At 36.2% G+C, this 5,047-nt stretch overlaps 1 pseudogene; it reads right to left on the reverse strand.

Annotated features, from left to right (window-relative positions):
- Positions 1-2,108: 2,108 nt before the first annotated feature.
- On the reverse strand, positions 2,109-3,310 carry LOC112482502 (annotated as a pseudogene).
- Between the last annotated feature and the right edge of the window lie 1,737 nt (positions 3,311-5,047).

Genomic DNA, 5,047 nt, shown 5'->3' on the forward strand with positions numbered 1-5,047 from the left:
CAACCTGTTTTTAATGAAATTATTAATTTTGGTGATGTTTCTTATGAAGATACATGGAGAATCGAGCCATTCTTTACATTTTATCCTTTAACATTTGCCATGTTTGATACTTCAATTAAATTATTGCTTAACTGGAATAACCTTAGTGTAATTAAGCTTGCTTGAAATCGAATTAGTGTCCTTTAGATTTCTAGGCAGAGTAACTATCTAATTGCTTGTAAGGTGCAATTACAGTATCTTACATTAGAAATTCTTACATGGCACACAACAGAGCACTGATGATAGGCATCTCCTGCCACTGGAGTCCATTTAATATTTTCTAATAGCTCGCTCCACACTCAGTGTGGTGCTTACTGTTTCTATTTGGGGAACTTATTTTCAACCAACTGTGTTGATAGACAGGAACTGAAGGCAAGAAAAGGAAGATAATAATCATTTTATTATGAAAAATGCAGTTTTACTTATAAAACAGCTTTTTTTTTGGTTTTGTTTTAATGCACTACATAGTCTCTGCTTCTTTCTTACAAGAAAAACTGTAAACAGCTGGTAGGTAAAATATAAACAGAAAGGGAAAAAATTAGGAAAAAAGAATGAGAATACCTTAATTATAAAAGTTTCTGTAAATACAGTTTATGTATTATTATCCTTAGCATTATGGAACAGAGATTAGAGGAATCAAAATAAGTTATATAAATTTTATTATGAGAAAAGAAACATTTTTTTTCTATGGAGAGGAAAATTTATTATTGTTATCTGAATTTAAATGAAAATTCTAACATGGGCTTTCTATAATAGAGCTAAATCAATGTTTCATATTTTGAAAAAAACACATGTAGTAACATACTTAAAGTCGATTTGTTATTTGTTTTGTTTTTTACTATCTTTTACAAAACTAAAGCTGATTCTTTTAGGAGCTAACGAGAAATGATTCAAGTTCATAGCCTTCCAGGGGTCAATTAATGCATGAAGAACATCTGGGTCCTAAAGAAATCTGTATACTTGAAAAATCTCAAAACCATACTAGACTGAACAGTTGAAAGATATTACTTTAAACGTTACCCATTTTAGTCTGAGTTTTGGTGTTTACTGACAAAATTGGAAGTTATACTCTGCAAAAAGAAAAGACATTGACTTCTGGTATTCTGTATAAGCTGGGCTTTTCTTAATTTTTTTTTTTCCATTTTCCTTCTCTCTAGATATATATAAATGTACTTCTAAGAGAGATTATAAGAAACAAAGTATGTTATTGTAATTTAAAGAACTGATACAGGACAGGGCAAATTTCCCCAAGTGACGGGGAGACCAAGCCCTGCACTGAGAGAAGAAGAGAGTCCTTTGGCAGAGAGTGTAGCAAGAATTCAACGCACATGCCAAAGTTAGACTCAAAAGGAAAGTTTCTTAGAAAACAGGTAACACTCCACAGACAGAGAGTATGGTCTCCTCTCAGAGGCAGAGAGTGAGAGGGACCAAGAGAAGCTTGGAAAGATAGTGAGCAGAGGAAGGCTGAGTGTTCAGGGAATTCAGTTTATATTATCATTCTTTAGTTCCTGTGAGTTTGTTAAACCATTTCCTTTGATATAGACATACAATGTAGCATGAAAAGGTAAAAATAAGTAGAGTGAAAGGCCTACTGGCAGTTCCCAGCATTTAATCCATAGGTTCTCCATGGTTTTAGCCACAGGGAATGACTCCCTTTCACAGGTGTGGAGAATGGGCTGTTAGCAATCCCAGTAGAAATCTTTTGTTCTAAAGGTGTCCTTCTGGCCTGGCTGCAGGGCTGATCAGCACTGTGCAGTCTCTGAATGTGGCTTGATTAACATTTTTAATTCTCTTGCCTCCTCCCTACATTAGAACTAAGTAGCGTTTTGTAGAAAATAGTGGTCCTGGAAGAGAATCTGTGCAGCATAAGGATCAGTTCGAGTTCTGCTAAGTAATTCTGTTAATTACATTTCATTTTAAAACATAGAGAAATATGAAAACAAATACATATTTTAAAACTTATCTAGGCTCAGAGTAAACTTAATTTCAACATACCTTGGAAGCTGCAGTTGAGAATTTGTCCTAAGAAATGGAGATTCAAATTTTATCCAGCAGAGCTTTACTCCTTCTCATTTACTCCCCAGAATGAATCCTCTCTTCTGAAATACATTCCTCAGGGCTGACTTCACATCCTTATTCCTCAGTCTATAGATCAGTGGGTTCAGCATAGGGGTGACAAGATTATTCAATATCTGAATTAAAGCACCAAGCAAAGTACTGGGATTGGACTGTAGATAGATGATGATTATTAGCCCATAAGCACAAAGAATTGCAGTGATATGTGCACTGCAGGTAGAGAATGCTCTTTACCCTCTGCTGAGTGAATTTTTGATATGGAGATCTCAATGCGAGTATAGGAAACAATGATGAGAAAAAAGCAAATGAGAGACAAAAGACCAACATTTGCCAACGTTTGTAAAACTTACCTTCTGGGCTAGGGACGCATCTTCACAGGCTAGAGGTAAGACTGCAGGTATGTCACAGCAGTAATAGTCCACCTCGTTAGAGCCACAGTAAGATAACTGGAAGGTGAGGGAAGTTAGGATAATGGCGTGGATGCAGCCACACATCCAGCTCCCTGTGGCCAAGATGGAGCAGACCCTGTGGCTCATGATGACCGTGTGTCTCAAAGGATAACATGGCAACAAAGCGGTCATAGGCCATCACTGTGTACAGCAAACACTCAGTGCAGCCAAGGAAATGGCAGAAGAAGAGCTGAGCAGCACAGCCCTGAAAAGAGATTCTGTGACTATACCCTGAAAGATAGAACAGCATCTTGGGAGCAATTGTTGAAAAGAAACCCATGTCAAACATGGAGAGGTTTCCCAAGAAAAAATACACAGGATCGTGAAGTCTGGAGGAGATGATAGCTATAACGATGAGCTCATTTCCCAGTAGAGTACGTACATATAATGAGAACAGGAAAAACAGAGGGTCTCTAGGCCCTCTGTCTCAGGGATTCCCAGCAGAATGAATTCAGTCACTATTGTGTGATTTCTCATTTTTATGGATGAATCAAGTCTTGGGTGTCTGTGAAAAGAAATTCATGGTTAAATTTACTATGTATTTCCATTAGCTGTGTTTAAACCAGTGAAATGGAAAAGGAGCAAGTGATATAGATATTCACAGAGTAGTGCTTCCTGATAGAATTGCTTTGATCTGCTTGCTTCTCTCCATACTGGATATCTCTCTGTGGTGCAGTTTCTATTTATAGATGCCCCTATTACAATCTCACCAAGAAGACTTACATGACCAGGCTCTTATCTTCCATTCTTCAGATACGCTATTAAACTGCACTAATTCCCAATTCTATTTAGTGATTCTAAAGGGACAAATAGAGATACAATGTCTTTATAATGAACAAGGTATTATATTATATTATTGCATTATATAGCAAACAAGTTTTCTTTACAGTCATCTAAGACAATTTAGTTACATTAACTCTCTAAAAATAATTTATGATCATATAAGCCATACATACAAAACATAAAGAATCTTTCCTATATTGTCTCTCTAGATATGAGGGTCAACAATGAGAAATTAGCCAAAATTAGATAGCTCTTAATAAATACATGAATAGGACCCATATTCTCCAAGTTTTAGTACAATGAGTAACTGGTAGCCTCCATTTCAGTTTCCAAAATCTGTAATAGTCTAATGAGATCCAAGATAAGCAATAGCTTAATTTTATTACAGTAGAAGGCATGGAATTAGGTATTGTAGAGACTACTTTCCAATTTCCATATTTTGAAAAATTCTAATATCCTTTTCAACTTGTTTTAACCTTTCCAACACAGTAAGATCTTAAATTATAGATCAACCCATGAATCTTATTGCCTAACACCCTATCTATTGCTGTATTTTTGTATGTGTGTGTGAATGTGAGGGGAGGGAGAGAGTGAGAGCCAAAATAAAAAAAGCGAAGGACAAAATTTGGGCACTTACATCAAACAGGGAACATAACTGGTGATGCTATTGAATGTCATTTCCTTTCTTTCTCCAGCAGGAAGAAGAAGCTCCTGCCCCTGTACTAAATCCCCATCAGCTTGCAGTCTGCTGGTAGATATCCTGAATTCTCTTTTTCAATCATTTTCAAATAGAATGTCTCAAATCTGAAAGTATTTTAACTCCCTTACAGTAATTCCCTCACTGATACCCGTTTGCAATAATTTCCAAACATAGGATACTTTTAAATAACGTTGGTCTTCCTTTGGGTATTAATTCCCAAAGTCAGGGACCTTATTGAGCAAGGGAGTAATTAACTACTCCCTTATCATATAATTGGACCTTAGGAAATAGAGAGAGAAAAGGAGAGAGAAAGGAGGAAACTGGTTAAAGTTCAAAACTTTTATAATTTCCTTAATAAAAAATTCATTTGGTGTGGATATCACACATATATGTTCATTTATATATTTACTGCATTTTTCATGTGAATGTGTTGTTTTAATAAATAAATTATGCTATTTTACTACACTGTACCAATAGGATTGACTTATTGTAAACAATAGTAATCAAGGTAGCTCAGAGAATTAAATAAACCGATTAAAAAAACCAAGCTTATGGAAGGGCAGGAACTAGGGCAGCTTCAGGAGCCTCAGCAGTAAGAATTTATGGAGCAGCCTCAGGGCACTGCTATAAGATGATTCAGCCTCAGCTGCTTTTGCTTCTGTGTGCCTCAGCTCCAGATTCAAATCTGATTTTTTTGGTTGGGTCACAAGCCTACCGCTGTGGTCAGGGTACAGGATGCCATGGAGTGGAGATGAGCAGTTCTCCAAAGGGTGGGACAAGGGCCTGTTGCCAGAAGAACGGAGAGAGAAACATGCTGAGAGGCTAAAAAAAATTTTAAGCTATCATTTGAAGTGTCTGTCTTATACTACTTGGCCTCTGTTACAGCTTTTAAGTTAAATGCCTTGCATACTAAATAAATATTTTTGGGGTGATTACCAAATTTCTCATCGAATGAATTTGTTCATTTCTTATTTATACATACATGGATACATTTATCCCA

Source organism: Pteropus alecto, unplaced genomic scaffold (genome assembly GCF_000325575.1).
Source record: "Pteropus alecto unplaced genomic scaffold, ASM32557v1 scaffold135, whole genome shotgun sequence".
In the NCBI taxonomy this organism is placed as follows: domain Eukaryota; kingdom Metazoa; phylum Chordata; class Mammalia; order Chiroptera; family Pteropodidae; genus Pteropus; species Pteropus alecto.